Source organism: Nicotiana tabacum, chromosome 17 (assembly GCF_000715075.1).
Source record: "Nicotiana tabacum cultivar K326 chromosome 17, ASM71507v2, whole genome shotgun sequence".
Taxonomy (NCBI): domain Eukaryota; kingdom Viridiplantae; phylum Streptophyta; class Magnoliopsida; order Solanales; family Solanaceae; genus Nicotiana; species Nicotiana tabacum.
Genome location: NC_134096.1, coordinates 19,122,897 through 19,142,138, shown reverse-complemented (window position 1 = coordinate 19,142,138; position 19,242 = coordinate 19,122,897).

Genomic DNA, 19,242 nt, shown 5'->3' with positions numbered 1-19,242 from the left:
CCCCTCCCATGCCTCCCACCCTACTTGAGGACACGTCCTTAATCTAACATCAACAACCATAACCACTATAACCTATGGAACACTTGGGGCCAAAAAGAAGTAAAATACGCTATAACTACTAGATCCATATCGAATTAACAATAAGCACACTAATAGAGTACCTAGAGTAACACAAAACCAGTTTAACTAAGCTACGTTACACTAAGGGCCAAAAAGAAGAAAACAAGCTGCAACTACAAGACCGATATCGTGCTAACAAATAAGCACATTAATAGAATGCCTAAAATATTACAAAAATAGTTTGAATAGCATGAAGGAAAAGAGTGCGTCGACAAGTGGACATGAGGTTCCAACTCCCGCGAATAGAAGACGTTGTTGCGGCACCTAAAGTTGTTCACGTCCTACAACCTTTTCTTGTGCCTCCCCCTCTTCTCAAGTAACCTATGAATATTACATGAAGAATAAACAAAAATATTGCGGGACCAAAAGATTTGGGAGTAGGGGAGGGGGCCTGTCACCACTACCACTGGTGGCTTGAAGACCTAAAATAATCTTGGACACAAGTAAGAAAAAAAGAGGGGGGGGGGGGGAACAGCCCTGGACACACCTAAAAGAAAGAACAAGAAAACAAACAAAAGGAAAGAAAAAAGGGGGACGGGCTTCTAGGCTTGTCTCTCCGACGCAAACCGCCGGTGCTAAAAAAGGTCGAAGGGAGCAAAAGAAGATAGAGGGTGGTAAAAGAAGAGGAAAAGAAAGAGGGACAACAGTCGACTCCGATTAGAAATGTTTTGGGTTAGTAAGGGCGGAGGAGAGAAGGTAGAAGGGTAGGGAAGGGGGCGAGAGAAGGGATAAGAGAGAGGGGGGAGATGGCGGAGACTTACCTGGTGGTCGTCGGCGTCAATGCTAATGATTTGTCCGATAAATTTATCGTTAACACGAAGTCGAGGAGAGAGAAAGAGAGTGGTAGAGATAGAGATAGAATGAGGAGAGAGTGAGACAATAGAAACACACAATGCAATATAAAATAGATAATTTAGTTCATATTTTACCTAAGAAGATTCTGATTTGTAGAATTGGTCCGGATAAATATAACATGATTTCAGCTTGTAGAGATACAAATGCCATATATGATACTTTATAGTGTGCTCATTATGGTACCTCTCAAGTAAAATAGTCAAAGATTGATTTGCTAACTAGGCAACATGAATTGTTTAAGATGAAAGAGGGAAAAACTATCCTACAGATGCATACTGGGCTCACATTAATTATTAATGAACTAATATCTCTTGGAGAAGTTATTACTCATAATAAAATTATGAGAAAATGTTGAGCATATTTCCCCCTTCATGGGACAGTGAGGTCAATATAATGACTGAAGCAAGAAACTTGAATAAAATGACTCTTAATGATCTTATTTGAAACTTGGAGACTTATGAGTTAAAGATTAATCTGGATAGTTTAGATTGACCATATGATGAACTTTGCAAGGCCATGAACCTTATTCTCAAGAACACTCAGAAGAAGGACATTTAAGAAGACGATATGGCATTGCTTACTAGTCGTTTCTAGCGAGCAATAGGGAAAAGTGGATTTCTATAGAAAGATAGTTCATCCAAACCCAAGGCAATAAAGAAAAACAACACTGATGGATTTTACAAGTGCAGAAAGAAATATCACTTCATAAAAGGATGTACCTTGTGAGAAATTGAGTGAAAGAGGAAGAATCCTGAAAAGAAAAAATAGCAGAAAAGATACTAGGTTCCTAGACGAAGGATAACAAATAACACTATGAAAACAATTATGAAAAGAGCTATGTCTATCATGCAATTATGTTCAACTGATGAGTTTGATAATGATGAAAGGGAAGATGAATATCAATCATTCATAGACATGGAGGATAGTGATTCAGAACTAGAAGATTTCCTGAATTTGATGGCACATTCAGACTCTCATATTGATAAATAAGAAGAACATGAGGTAAGTTTTCAAGATATCAAAAACAAAATCCACACCTACTCTAAAATGAAATTGATTTATTTGCCTGATATTTTGATCGATGCATCTCAAAAGGTTTCTGATGGAGAGGAACAACTAATGAATAACTATGTATCACTTAGGTTTCAATACAAAGATCTAAAAATAAGTAGAGAAAATCTTGAAGTTTTTGTAGTTGATCTCAAGGACCAGATTCTTGTGTTAGAGGATGAAAAGGTTGTCTTAGAAACGTAGAATAATAAATTGCTCAATTCTCCCAATAAGCTTAAAGATTTAGCCATTGATATCTAGGAGAAACAAGAGAGTGAACTAAAAGAAGCTAATAAAAATATGTAGTTCAATCTAAAAAGGGTAGGATGCTTCTAGAAAATCTTGATAAGGCCATTGTTTGAATTAGAGAAGAACTCAAGATGGACCAGGTTTTCACAAATAATGCTTAAGATGCATGAAAATCACAGTAGTAGCAAAAAGGGACTAGGACATACTAAGTCTAAAACTCCATACAATACTCATTGTAAGTATGTAGACATTCCTGACAATCACCTTTGCACTCACTAAAGTAATAACATACACTTCAAAGAAACATGCACATCTAGAATTCAAGTAGGCCTGAAAAATATACATATGTTCAGAAAAAGGAAGTGATGAAACCTATCCTTCACTGAAAAGTAGAAAACTACCAAGATGGACTCAACGTAGAAAACTGCCAAGAAAACTGAAAACTAAAAAGTAGAAAACTGCCAAGAAAACTGAAAAGTAGAAAACTCAAAGAAAGGGATCCAAGCTTGTCTAGGTTCCTAAAACTAACCCCTGGATATTTTTGCAGGCTAAGGTGAGAAGAAACAAAAAATGATGGTATGTTGACAGCACTAGCTCCCACCACATAACTAGAAACAAAGATAATTTTCTCTCACTGAATACCTACAAAGGAGGGAGTGTGGGCTTCGAAAATAAAAAAAAGGAAAATATAATTGTCATAGGTAAGGTTGGTAAGTCCCACTCTCACGCTATTAAAAATATTTATTTTGTTAAAGGTCTGAAGCACAATTTGTTGAGTGTTTCTCAAATGTGTGACAAAGGAAAACAATTATCTTCAATTCTATGAATTGTATGATTACAAATAAAAACTCGGGCAACCTGGTTCTCCAAGGAAAAAGAAACAAAAATCTATACAAAGTCGATATTTGTGCACTTGATACTGACTCTTTACTGTGTCATAAATGAGTAGGGCATGTCAATTTTTCTATATTAAAAAAATTTAATTTCCAAGAACCTAGTCCTTGTGTTGCCCAAGTCAAAATTCAGGGAGGATAAAATTTGTGAAGCTTGTGATAAAGGTAAGCAGGTCAGATCATTATTCAAATCCAGGGAAGTGGTAAGTACCTCGCGACCTATGGAACTCCTTTCCATGGATTTATGTAGACCAATGAGGGTTTAATGTAGATGTGAAAAGAGGTATGTGTTTGTAAGTATTGATTATTATTCTACGTTTACCTGAACTATATTTATGGAAACTAAGGATGAAACATATGATATGTCTGTGACTTTTGTGACGAAACTACAAAGAAAAATGAACAGTTAAATAGCTAGCATTAGATTTTATTAAAGAAATAAATTTAAAAATATTAACTTTCTAGAGTGTTGTGCTGGAAATGGTATAGATAATAATTTTCCTACACCTAGGACACCACAGCAAAATAGTTTTATAGAGAGAAAAAATAAAACTCTAGAGGATATGGCCATAACTATGTTAATCGACAATGGACTTCCTAAAACCTTTTAGGTTGAAGCTATGAACATTGCATGATATATCACAAATAGCTGTATGATTAGGCAAATAATTGATACAGCCCCTTATGAATTACTTAAGAGCAGAAACAAAATGTAACCCACCTAATAGATTTTGGAAGCAAGTGTTTTGTGCACAATAATGACAAAGATGAGATAGGAAAGTTTGATGCGAAAAGTAATGAGGGTGTATTTCTGAGCTACTCACCATACAGTAAAGCTTATAAAATTTACAATAAAAGAAATAAGTGTGTTGAAGAATTTATATATTTATTTTTGATGAATCTAACCATCTGGCTGAGAAAGGTATATAGGTTGCTGATGATAGTGAGTTTTCTCCTATAGAAAACAATAAGGAACATACAAACCAAGGACTCCCAGAGGTTGCTGTTGAACTAGAGCAAGAATCATGTCCTCTAGAAGCTGAGTAGGATGTACCACAAACAAAGGGAATAGATCAAGATAATCGTACAAAAGGTATTGCACCAGGTTCCACTGCTTATGATAAAGGAAACATTAGTACTCAAGGTCTATACATAAGGGCTTGGAAATATCAGAACTCTAATTCACTTACCAATATGCTTACACCAAGTGAATCTAGGATGGTAACAGATGAAAATTCAGAAATATAATTACGGTCATAGCTTATATATCTATGCTTGAGCCTGATTCCTAGCCTAAAAGATAGAACAATCTTTGGAACTGGGTGGGTGTTCAGGAACAAGATGGATGATTAAGAAAACATTACTAGGAATAAAGAAAGATTGGTTGTAGATGACTACAATCAATAAAAAGTCATTGACTATGATGAAATATTTTCTCTTGTTACAAGGATGGAGGCAATACACATACTCTTTCCCTTTCCATTATACACGAGTTTCAAATTATATCAAATGGATATGAAGAGTGCCTTCTTAAATGGGTATCTGAAAAGGGAATTATTTGTTTGATAGGCCCCAGGTGTTGAAAGTCATGAATTTCTAGATCATGTGTACAAATTGGACAAGGCGTTGTATGGCTTAAAATAGGCTCCAAGGGCTTTGGTATAAGAGACTGTCAAAGTTTCTCATGGAGAACGGGTTCTCACGAGGAAAAATTGACAAAATACTATTCTTATTGAGAAGTGGCAAGAACCTGTTGATAGTGAAAATATATGTGGATAGCATCATTTTTGGAGATACTAATGAAGCTTTACGCAATGCATTTGCTGAACTAATAGGTAGTGATTTTGAAATAAATATGATGGGAGAATTAAATTTCTTCCTAGTGTTTCAAGTTAAACATACAACAAAAGGAACCTTGATACACCAACAAAAGTATAGTAAGGAGTTACTCAATTTGATATGGACAATAAAAAGACAATTGATACTCCCATTGCCACTAGAACTAGGTTGGATATGGATGAACTTGGTAACTTCGTTGATGAAAAGTAATATAGAGATATGATTGGGTCCTTGCTCTACTTGAATGCAAGTAGGGCTGATATTGTGTATAGTATGGTGTTTTGTACGAGACTCCAATCATGTCTAAAAGAATTGCACTTGATATATCTTAAGGGTACTCAAGACCTGGTTCTTTAGTACCCAACTGAAGACTCATTCGAATTGATTGGATATGTAGATGCTGACTATGGTAGATACTTGATTGAAAATAAGAGCACATCAAGGATGACTCATTTTTTTGGGTCATTTTTAATCTCATGGGTATAGAAAAAATAAAAACCCTATCAACTATTGAGGCTGAGTATGTAGCAGTTGCATCGTGTTGTGCTCAATTATAACGTATTAAGCAACAACTTGAAGACTATGGGTGATGATTGAAAGGGATCTCGTATTTTGTGACAATACAAGTGCTATGAACATAGCCAAGAACCCGGTTCACCACAAAAAAATCAAACATATTGATGGGAGGTACCACTTTTTGAGAGATAGTGTTGAAAAAGGTCATATCTCTATGGAGTTTTTCAAGACAGAGAAGCGGATTGCAGACATTCATTTGATAAAAATAGATTAAGACATTGTTGACTTCCCTCAATGATTGGTTGTATCTTAATAATATGTCTAGTGCGTAAATGTGAAGAATAATGCTTAACTCAGTCTTATATTGAAACAGGTATGCATGCATGACATTGATTTAATGGCATGGATGCTTAATCTAATGATAAAAGCCTGGACCAAAAGGTTTTATCAACCAAAATTGAGGAAATTTGTCAAGGAACCTGGTTGTATGAGACTTAGGTATATATCCCCTTTCCAATTGATAGTTGTACTTAATAGTAAAACTTTCACATCATTAAAATCAGGTTCCCACTCACCTTGCTGGTGTTCTATAACCCATTCTCTCTAACCCATGAAATTAAAAGTGGATCAGGTTCCGAAATAATAACCGACAGTCGTAGGGAAATCATGACTAGCTCTATTTCGCGTGCAACCAGGACCAGTTTCCTAAATTTCCCTGCACGCGTATCTGCCGCCCAACTAAAGTCTCTAACCATCATTTTTAAATTTCAAAAAATGACAGTTACCCTCCTCCCTCTTAGAACTAGATCAGGAACAATTAAAGAAACAAGTAAAGCCTTAAATTATCCTCTATAAAAAACCCCACTCTTTGTCGTCCCCTTTATATTCGATCAAGATTGCTTAAGAAATACCTAAGCTAAAACTGAAACCCTAACTCTTCCAAGAACTCAAAATCACAAAATTCTCCACAATGCTGAACTTACCAAGCCAAATTACCTCTGTAATTACTGAACCAAATTCTACATCTAACCTTACTATTCCCTCCTCCATACCCACCAAAATCGAGTTTGCCCATGAATAATAATCCTCGCCAAAATCTCCAAAAATCTTCACCAGACTAGTTTACTATTCTAACGAAGAAGAAAGTAAAGGGTCTGAAGGTGGAAACCCAGTGGTGAATGAGTCACAGAGAGAGGGGAAAGACGACGATGAACAGGAGAATGAGGATGACACTACAGGAACAAAAGAGAATATTAGTGAGGTGAAAGTAGTCCAAAGGGATTAGGAAGTAGTATAAGAGGTGGTAGGTGAGAAGATAAGTGAGGCAGTGGAAGTTGAGACTCAGAAAGAAGCAGACGAAGTCGATGAGTTGTGGAAAGAAAAGGATGTCGATGACGTGGTTGATTATGAGAGTAAGGAAACAACTAGAGAATCAGTGGAGGAACCTAGGTAGGAATCTAGTGGAGAGTGTCGCCGTGGGACTAGAAGCACCAGAAGCTCCCGGGCAACAACCATGTCCTTCTATTGCCGGTGAGGGAGATTTGGCTGATATGAAAGAAGCATCTAGTGAAGTGTTGTTTGTGCACGAAATTGATCGGTTTCAACAACCTAGTTTTTTGAATGTTGATCCTAACAAATCAACATCCTTTGACTAGATTGACACTGAGGAGAAAGGAAAAATGGAAGGAGAGAAAGAAGTTTTGAAAAATCAGTTTTGACAGTGATCATTAAGCACTGATAAACCAAATTGCAAGAATAAGGGAAGAAAATAGGATAAGGGAAAAGCCTCTCTAAGACAGTAAAAGTTGTGTCAAAGAAGGTTATTTTGCCTCATGGGTCTGCCACTCTAGGAGGAAGAACATCACAACCCAAAATCCCAACCCACAACATCGTGATGGCACCTAACACTGCTTTCTAGACAAGCCAAAAAAAAGCAATAAATACGAAAGAAAAGAAACTAATGATTAATGACAAAAGATAATATAGGGTAAAAGGTAACTCAAAACATGTATAATAAGTCTAAAGATCAACACTGACGTTCAACCATCTCAAGATGTTGATTCACGAGTACATGAGCTACTAGTGTTTATTAAATACATTGTCTGCTAAATATTCGTATAGAAGAAATGGAAAGATGACTCTAAGGCCTGCGAACGGTATGCAGTTCTACATTGAATCACCTATCTGGTATCCACTAAGTACCTCTCATGACTCTGCTAGTACCAACATTTAGAATATGCACAAGAAGTGAAGAAGTATAGTATGAGTACAACCGACCTAGTATACTCCGTAAGTTTCAAGCCTAACCCCCGGCGAGGTAGTGACGAGGCTAGAAAAAAACACCTAAATATTAACCCGAGCAGTTAAGTAACGAAAAATAACAAGATGACAAGTAAAATATCAAGTAAGACAACAAGCTATCAACATATGAGTGAGTCAACAAGTTTGTAAGTGCAAATACATAGAACAAACAAAGTAAGGCACTATCATAGTGAACCACAACATATTCTTCTACCAAACAACTTTGAACAAACCTTTGAAGATAATAACATAGAAATATAACCAGGCCCTTGGTACAAAGAGAAAAACTAAATAACAACAATATTAACAAATGGCACAATTAGTCTTTCTCACAGGCATGGAAACACCCTTCGTGCAATTCACTCTTCCTTACAAAGCACTACATGTAACACAATACCAAGAAAGGTGGGAAGCATAAGCAAAATCAAAGATAATATTTGAACAAATCTCTCCATATAATAATTTACTGAAACATTTGCAATAATATTCGATTAAATAATTCAATATCCATGATGCCCAATATCTGTTACACTCCATATTTTTGTACATAAAAGTACGTCGTAAGCAAGCTGATGTAAGACCAAAAATAAGATCATCTTTGAAAAGCATATAAAGTAAGTTAATCATGTTACCTTGGAGGTTACAAATATTTAATATCATGAACAATAAGTACAAAGAGGGTTGGAACATTCAGAAGCTAAAGAAATTGAAGAAATTAATGTTTCATCTAAAGTTGACTAGTTGGGAATGTTATAACCCGTACCTTTAGGGCGAGGGTAGGGTTATTAACATGATATGAGGGTTAAGTTATGAGTTATTTAAGTCTTATTATAGTTATGTGTTAAGTTTTGAAGTCAAGCGAGTTGTGTAATAAAAGTCGATGAAAGTTATCACAAGTTATATTTGTAAGTTTTACTGAACTTTGGGTCAAATGTCACTGAGATTTTCTCCCAATACACCTTTAGTTATGGAGTGATATACCCATAAAATTGAATATATTTGAGTTTATTTTCTAACTCATTAAACTATTTATTAATACGACATTAGAGTAGATAGATATAGGCATTTTTGTGCAACTGCGCAGACTGCATAGGTGACACGTAGGTGTGTCACCTACTTGCTTAAATGAGAGCACTAAATATGTTACAAAAGGGTCCAGATCAGGTAGCCCAAATATACATTTTAAGGGATTATTTTCTTCATATATCACACTCATTATAGAGCATAAAAACTAGTGATATTCCCCTGCAAAATTCTCTAAACAATTCAACGCAAACCCTAATTGATTTTCTCTCCTTTTCAAGTTCTAGTTGGAGAATAATTTAAGGGTTGAAGAACCAAGATAGGAACTGAGATATTTACCAACTAATTTATGTATACTTCTCTCTTTCATCCATTGTTTCGGTTTGAAAAGTATAGAAATTTGTTCTATAACTGTAAGAACTCACTGAACGATGATCGGAAGCCGTGAGTTAGAGTTATTCAACTTGTAGTTGATTGTTTCCTAGGTTGTTTCGTGTTGTTTATGGATTGTGTGTTTTGATACTATTTTATGTAGTTTTGGAGGAGGAATATTACGGAGAAACACCACATAATGGCGGGGTGGTTGGCTGATCGTTCATAGTAACATTTTCGGGTTGTTTGACACTACTATGGTGGTCGATTTGCATATGAAGAGATTAGTGTGTATTGGATTTTTTGTAGTATTTTGTGATGGATATAAGGTTGAAAGATAATTTTTATATGTTTTTATTATTATGTTCTTGTGGCTCGAGAGGTATAAGAAGTACCACTCTCCTACTTTCAGTGGCTTGGCATCAGAGGATTCCAAGGGTTTTCTTGAGGAGTGCCACCGTATCCTCTGTACTATGGGTGTTGCGTGATTCCAAGACATGGAGATTGTTCTCCAAAACAAATACTAGCTCCCCAGACTTACCTTGTCTCAAAGATCGCTTTCCGGCCTCAAATTAACTCTAAATCCTCAACTCTGTGTCGAACAATCCGAAACTAGTCAAATGTTATGTAAATTAATTAATGCATGGCGGAATTCCAGTTTTATGGTCGTAAAATGCCAAAAACTAAGGAACGGTCACAGAGGGGTGGTGACTATGGTTCCTTAGATAGTATTTGATGTCCCGAAAATATTTTAGGTAATCCGAATCCGGGGGCCCGGCCCCACGGCGTATCCACCTATCCGAGAATCTCGGAAACCAACCCTAACAACATATACAAGAACTAACTATGCAACATAACATATAAAAAACGCCAATCATGGTCTCATGAGCGGCCCGACATCGGACGCGGACAGTGCACGATGTCGGACGTGGCAGGGCATGGCCATGGCCCGACGTTGGACACGGGCAGTGCACGACGTCGGACGTGGGATATACTCCTACAACCTTCCACACCAGGTAGTAAAATCTAAAATTTAATGGCCATCGAGCATTCTATTTCTATAATACTGGCCAAGCATCCGCATTTCAATACCCGAAACTCCTACTAAGAGAAGTTTGTGATGCAGTCTCATAGGGAGGAGCTGCACAGACAGTTTGAGTGGATTCGGCAGGATGGCATGTCTGTGACCCAGTATGAGATGAGGTTTTCTTAGTAGGGTCGTCACACAGTTTAGTTGGTAGTCCGATTAACTTGATTTGATACGTTTCAGAATTGAATGTATAAGTTGAAGATTCTTAGTTTTATTAGGCTTGAATTGGGGTATGATTCGTGGTTGTAGCGTTGTTTGATGTGATTTAAGGTTTCGACTAAATTCGTATAAAGAAACAACATAATCAGAGCACCGATGAGATGTAACCTCTACTAATTTCGTTTTTCCCTCTACTGATCTCTGTGTTAATCACAAAACATCTCTCAAACTATAGGATAATATTGTATGTTTAAGTAATCAGGATTTTAGGTATATCAAATACAGTGCCTACACTATACCCAAGCCTATGCTCAATGGTCTTAGGCAAACCTGCAAAGGGAAAAATGAAGAAAAGAGGGTCAGTACGATGCAAATGGGAGAGCCAGATCTTCCGTGCATGCTACCCGACAGGGATATCTATTTTGTTATTGACTTGTTGCTGGGCACTTAGCCCATTTTGTAAGGCCACGCTTTTAAAGTGTTGCTGTAAAATCCACGCTTCAAAAGTGCGGCCGATAAGGTACAAAAGCCACCCTTGTAATACCTCAAATGGCAATGTTTTCCATGTCCTAAATCTACACTTTTCTAGTGTAGCCTTTGATAAATTGGCAACAGTTAAGAAGTGTTGTCTTTACATTATCAGAGCGCACTTTTTAAGTGTGGCCTTAATTTAATTACGGACTTCCAAATAATTTTTTGGACACGCTCTTAAGTCCAAAATCACCATACAGAGCTATTGGAATCATCAAAACTCTATTCCGATGTCGTTTACATGAGTGTGCAAATCTGCATTGTAGCAGATGCAATTTTTGTTACACAGATGTGGTTTAGGTCAAGTAAGTTGAGGTCCCAGATGCGAGCTTTTACTCGCAGATGTAGAGGGGTACATTGGATTTTATTCCTAATAGGGTTGTGTCCTTTTATAAAGCTAATCGGATGGTTGAGAAGGGGCGTGATGCATATGCGATCACATACCTATTTCGCGGTAAGCAAAACAAGGGGAACAGTCATGGAGGGGCAGTGATAATGGTTCCTTAGGTCGTATTGGATGTCTAAAAAAAATATAACATCTTTTCAAACATGTTGCATTATAATTAATAAGCGTTGATAGATAATTTGTAAATTGGAAACACTTAAGAAGTGTTGTCTTCATACTATAAGATCACGCTTCTTAAGTGTGGCCTTCAAAATTGGACTGCACGCTGCAGCAGGCCAGATTGGCTTATTATAGCGCTTGGGCTGAAGGAGCCCCTTCGGAGTCCACCCCCCTACAATGAGTGAGCGCAAATGATATAGGTATAGCGCATATATAGGATGCGCTATACCTACACATACCCCATGCGCTATACGACCTTGGACGTAAAGTGCCGGGTGTATGCGCTATAGGTCAGGTATAGCGCATGCAAATCATGCGCCATATTTCTTAATTTACTTACCCACAATAATTGGTGGGTATAGCGCATAGCTTTACTGTGCTATAAAAATAGCGAGTTTAATTAATGTGTTATACCCTCTCGATGCCCCCGGGACCTCAATCAAACATACCAACAAGTCCTAAAACATCATACAAACTTAGTTGAGCCCTTAAATCACATCAAACAATGCTAAAAACACAAATTGTGCCGTGTCCAATGTCGGTCCATGGCCACGCCCTACCACACCCGACGTAGTTACATGGCCACGTCCTGTCTCGTGCCATGATATCCGATCGGGGGCAGCGACCGGGGGCACGCGTTCGTGACCGGGAGTGACCGTCGATGCAGATATTGGTAGTAGTAGGAAATATTCAAATAAGAACGTCGAAGGCTTGGGGAGTAATTATGTCCTCGCTCATCATTCTCCCGAGGAGATAAGTTTAGATTTGGCCAAACTCTTTCAAACGGAACCTTTGAACTCGATTCCGAGCATACTCTCAAGTTCCAAATCAGGATACGGACCTATCAGAACTTTCAAAATATTGATCCGGGTCTGTTGGCTCAAAACATAAATTTCAGATGGTCCGGATCCAGGGGCCCGTGCCCACGCAAAAGGCGTAGGCCATAGCGCACGAAAATATAGAAATCGGGTCGAGTTCTTATTTTATGGCCTTTATAACGCATTTAAAACATGCGTTATACTTTAACGACCAATTACTCCATTAAGGTATAACGCATGTAATAGATGCGCTACACTTAATATTTATAGAGCCATAATAATTCATTTTATAGCGCATGTGTTTCATGCGCTATACACTCATCCTACCACCATAACCGAGAAACTTTGAATTATTTGTTAAGTGAATTTCATGTGTAATGACGTATAGGCGAGGTGACGAGTGCCTATACGTCGTCAAACTGATTGTTTGTATAATTATCTGAGGAGTTTTTATGGTTATGATAGCTTGGTATGGTTATTTTGGACTTAGGCATATGTACGATTATTGATTTGGAGGTACGTTGGTTGATTTGATGCTTTTTGGCATCTATAAGCATAACTCTCATTTTATGGCGCTAAAACACCATCATGAACAATAAGTAGAAATAGGATTGGAAGGTTCAGAAGCTAAAGAAATTGAAGAAATTAATGTTTCGTCAAAAGTTAACCAGTTGGGAATGTTATAACCCGTACCTTTAGGGCGAGACTAGGGTTCTTAACATGATAGGGTGGATAAGTTATGAGTTATTTTAGTCGTATGATAGTGATGTGTTAAGTTTTGAAGTCATGCGAGTTGTTTAATAAAAGTCGATGAAAGTTATCACAGGTTACGTTCGTAAGATTTACTGAACTTTGGGTCAAATATCACTGAGATTTTCGCCCAATATACCTATAGTAATGGGGTGATCTACCAATAAAATGGAATATATATGAGTCTATTTTATAACACATTAAACCGTTTGTTAATACGACATCGGAGTAGAGAGATATATGCCTTTTTGTGCGACCGCGCAGACTGCATAGGTGACACGTAGGTGTGTCACCTACTTGCTTAAGTGAGAGGACTAAATATGTCACAAAAAGGCCAGATTAGGTATCCCAAAGATCACTTTTAAGGTCTTATTTACTTCATATATCACACTCATTATAGAGCATAAAAACCAATGATAATCCCATGCAACATTCTCTAAACAATTCAACACAAAACCTAATTGATTTTCTCTCCTTTTCAAGTTCTAGTTGGAGAAAAACTTAAGTGTTGAAGAACCAAGATAGGAACTGAGATATTCACCAACTAATGTAAGTATACTGCTCTCTTTCATTCATTGTTTCTGCTTGAAAAGTATTGAAATTCATTCTATAACTGAAAGAACTCAAGGGACGGTGATCGGAAGCTGTGAATTCAAGTTATTCAACATGTAGTTGATTGTTTTCTGGGCTGTTTTGTGTTGTTATTTTATTGTATTTTTTTCTACTATTTTATGGAGTTTTGGAGGAAAAATAGTGTGTAGAAACACCACATAATGGCGGGGTGGTTGGCTGATCGTTCATAGTAACATTTTTGGGTTGTTTGACACTACTATGGTGGTTGTTTTGTATATGAAGAGATTGGTGTGTGTTGGAATGTTTTGTGGTATTTTGTGATGGATATATGGTTGGAAAATAATTTTTATATGTTGTTATTATTGTGTTCTTCTGTTGTTAGTGTTATCTCGAATTGGGAGGATGTAAAGATTATAGGTGAGATGCTGCCCGTTTTAACATAATATAAGTTTGTCGTTCGTTGTGCGCTAGCTGCACCTTTCCTAACTTAATGATAATATTATTATCGTTGTTGAAAATTAAGGTGCGAAGAGACGAGTTAAATGTGGTTATTGGAATAATTGTGATAAGGTGTGTTAAGGCTAAATCTTTTCTTCATTTTGGCATGATTTCGTAACTACATGCATTTGATAACGAGACATAAATAGAGGTTTGTACTTCTGAATTTATGTACATTATCCTAGTCTCATATGTTACAGTATTCTCCCTTATTGGGACTTTATATTCAGTTAAGTATTGTCTTCTTCCAAGAGAGCAGAGGGTCTATATATATATATATAGTATTTTCGCCACCATCGAGCTATAATCAGTATTACAATATTTTCACCACCATCAAGCTAAATTTGGTGGGCAGGCCGCTATTGGGGAACCTCCGATCAGATGATAAGTTATATACTAGGCCTTCTGTGGCCGAGCTCCTATGAGCTTGCCCAGTATGGCTGAGATACCTAGCCTAGTATGGTCGAGCGCCTATGAGAGAGCCTACTACAAATGAGCAGTTACACGTTGCGAACCTTATAGGTCCAGAAAACTATTTTACTTACTATATTGAGAGAGTTAAGTCAGTGTCAACAGGTAAGTATATCTCTAGATCATCTTTGACTCCCATTACTTTCAGTTAATATATTATCAGTTCAGTTTTAGCTTTCAGTTATTCTATGACCTTACATACTCGGTACATTATTTCTTACTTACGTCTCTTTTCCGGATACGCTGCATTTCAGGTGTGCAGGTTCAGATAGATAGATTGGTAGACCTCCTTAGTAGGTGTTGTCCGAGTTTAGATTGATTAGTACGCTCCACGTCATTCAGAGTTTTCGGGTCTATGGTTTTGAGTACATATTGTGTGTGTATATATATATATATATATATGGGTAGGTCGGGACCTTGTTCCGACCATAGTCAATCCCAGTACATAGTTTGTAAATATATATTGTCAGTCAGTGTAGTATGTTGGGCTTGTATGCCTTGCATGTATATGTCGCGCCCCATTTTTTTCTCGCAAAAATCGGGCCTCGACGTCTTGACAAATCTTTTAAAAGAGGAGGTATTAAAAGAGGAGAGTCGCCACCTAACGGTTTAAGGTGAGTTAGGGCACCTATTTTCATATGACTCGGGTTTGACTAGTTTGCATCACCAAAGATCGGGTAAGGGCTCGAAATTACCTCGAAGAAAAGGTGTTAGGCACTCTTCGAGGTCCACAACTATGGGTCCCAGCTGAAGTTGAATTATATGAATTAGTCAGATAAACAAAGATAGAGAAAACAAGAAGTTTGGAAAGTTTGATTATCACTGACTTTGAGTAGATACAAACACTAGATTCAAAGGTAGAATGGGGGTCCTATATTTTTTAGCCTAAAGATCAACCCGTGCAACATAAATAATACTTCGTAACTACCTCAAGATGAGGTGTTACTCATATTATTTAGCAGACACAAACTTTCATCTCCTCCTACCCGATTACTATCTTTAAGTTATTACCTAAAGCGCACTAGATGATTCTAAATCGTGCCTTATGTGTGCACTACCCGTCCCATGCCTATGGTTCAGGAGGCATTTGAACCTCTATTTGGATGGTTCTAGACTTTACTTAGGTTGCTGAAAATGATAAATCTAAGCGACATTCAACACATGTAGGACTGCACATAAAGACAATAAATGGATCAAGTCGGCCTCCACATGTAAGCAACAAATGCACGCGAGCAAGTTCATGTTATAGGCAGTAGACGAATTTCAGAATTAAGAACATTAAGCCTTATAGTCATGGTTTCTATGTCACTATGCGTTAAAACATACAAGAGGTTTCAAAGGCTAGGCGTTGATTATCTCCAAATAATTATACGATTGTTGCATGCTGATTAGAGATTGCAGATTTCCAGTTATTAATCCTGTAGATGTTGCGTCTAAATGATTTATGCAGTAAAGACAATGGAATCTATCGGGAGGAACCCAGAATTACTCACGCTTTTGATAGTGGTATAAGTGAACAATAAAAAATATTGAGAGGGGAATCATTAATAGTTATTAAGGTGAATCGTGATAACCTATAGGTAGGATCTCTAACGATTAGCACTTGAAACTGATTTTATTGTTATACTTAGTCCTATAGGCATGGTTTCTAGTGATCAGTGCGATACAGTAACAGATGAAATGATCCAAATCCTATAGGCATGACTTCTAGTATATATGCTTAAGTGAATTTAAGGAGAATTCATATGTTCCTATAGGCAGGTTTCTAATGCGGTTGAAAGCAGTCATGCAAATTGAAAGAGTGCCCACTTCCTATAGGCATGTCGTCTATAAATGCGTAGCAATGGACATAGCATTTAAAACTATTGTTTAATGGTAAACAGGTAGTGTGTGTGTGTTGTTCCTAATGTCATGATCTCTACAGTGCTCATGTAATTGAACAACACATATAGCAAACACATTATAAAGTCCTATAGGCATGTTATCTACCCATCGCATGTAAATATTAAAATCTACCCCATTCCCTTCTACTAACAACCCCAATTGTTTATACAAAAATTATTACAGTCCCAATAATGAATAACAATGTTACATAACAGTGAACATGCCCTCCGTAGGCCCAAATAAAATAACTAAATACCCAGCCTTACTGGGCCTTCAACAAAGAGCCACGTTCAATACACTATCATGGGTCTATATAAGAGCCCATGCCAATTTAATAAGCCACATCACCATCTGTTGCACCACTTGGAACAACCAATATAGATGTACAGTACATGACAAGGAAATAGAGTACTAGGGACATTTTTGGAGGTTGAAAGAATGACTGGGACCAAGCCCTAGTGTGACAGAGTTCACAAGAGTCTCAATTGGACCCCGAGCAGTGATCACACTAGGGAGGTCGACAATAGAACCAAGATAGCCTTGGCTTTCAGTTGGCTAAGAATGAGAATTCAGAATAACATGAGTAGCAAATAAGGAGAGTGGATAGTGATAGAGGGACATAAATTAAGTACTACACCAAGTTAAGCATACATATCAACTAATCAAGCAGGCCAGCAGGTTCAGCAAGACATCAAAGCACCACATAGATAGTCACATAGTGAAAGAAATTAGGAAAGCAACAAGTTTGCAAGATATACATAGATTATCATTCATGACATTTAAACCAATTGAGACCTAAGAGGTTTGGATTAAGCTAAGCATGCATCTTTGGGTCATACTAATCAGTATTTAGACATTCTGATAAACTCTGGAAGAGGCAAGGCATCAAATGAACAAAAGCAGACTGGAAAAACATATTAACATGGGAGCAAGATCATAGTTAAGGCAAAAATGAATGTTTATCTTAAAATACTATGTGATGCTAGGGATCAGGATAGCAAGGAAAACATGTTTAGAGTAAACCTTAAAGTGGTGTTCTATATAGTTGTGGCTAGTACACAAAGAACAATCAATCAGACACAAAACTCAGCACTAAATGATTCATAGAGGGAGATCTCCATAGAGCTATAGTAGTATCCAAAGCAAGGTATGAAGAAACTCTATAACTAACAACATATAGTCACAACAATCAGATTTAGATAAAAATAGGCACGCATTGAAACTCGAAACTGAAACATATTCAGATGTTAGAGGTACATAACTGATTCCAGAAGAAAACAAAGAACCAACATAGAAGTGTAGACCAACCTAACACAAACTAAGGACAAAGCACTAAACTATCTCATGCATTCAACTATCATAGGATGACAATTGAGTATTAAGCATTATCATAATAGTGCAATATTAGGGATTCACAACTAAATCATACTCATATAATTCAAACACATATAGGTATGCAAAAGGAAAAAAAGAAACTTAACATTTCAGAGGTTAAAGCACTAACCAGTAGCAAAATTACACGAACAAAAGAATAGTAAAGAGCTTAATAGCAAGAACTCCAGATCTCCGATGCTTCAGAGTTCACAAGAGCCTCGAGAAGGGCTTCGAGCAGTGCTTGCACCGAATGAGGTCGTTTAATGGCCTTGGCTTTCAAACGGCCCAGAATTACACAGAATATTAGAGTGTAACATAGTGAATGAGTAAGTGAAAGAGGAGAACAATGAGAATAATAGCAGTGATTAGGAGATTCCAAGGTATGTTCAAGGGAATTTAGAGGAGGGGTTTATATAGTGTTGAAATCAACCAAGTAAACACGGAAAACAAATTATTCAAACACAAATAAGGAAATATATACTAGAATCAATTATAATCAGTTTTTAAGGGCGTGAACAAAAGGGTTGAGTAAATCAACAGGGAATAACAACTATCACGCAAATAATACTAAAAATAAAGGAATACAAAAGATTAAACAGAGAATAAGGAAAATATCATACCAAAAATCATTTAGACTCGGATTTAGGGCTAAATAAAGTAGAAAATAGGGAAATATGGCAGATTAAACAGAAATAAGGAAAAGAATAGTCAAACACGGAAAAGGAAAAGTATCAATCAATCGAAAATCAGTAAAGGAAAAAAAAGGAAAGTCTCAAACCCTAGTTGGGACTGACGACTTGAATCGAACCAATAATGCAAGAATTGTTCAATATAACTTGCATATAGATGAAAGATCGTCCAGATATTCACAGAATCAAAGTAAATCGGTCCGTTCTTGAGAAGTAATTCTTGCCAAAAATAGGGCAAGAACTAAGTAATACCATAAACATGCGTATAATGATAGAGTATCACAGAATAGGTAAGTAGATCATTGATTGATTCCATGTTTGAATCGGAATCGCAGAAGGTTAGGGTTGCAGCGACTAGGGTTTAACAGAGAAGAAGAGAGATGAGAGAGTTTAGGGGCGGCGGGTTTAGGAAATGGGGATTAGGGTTAGGGTGATGGGATTAATTAAAATGGGTTGGTTTATTAGGGGTCGTTAATCATGTGAGATCAACGACCAAGATGAGAGAATGGTGTTGAGCGGGTTGTTTAAACGGGTATGGGTAGTGGGTTGCTGGGTATTTTAAACGTGGTATTTTGGGTTTGGGCTTAAGGTAATTTTGCTAAGGTTTAGGTCGATTGGGCTA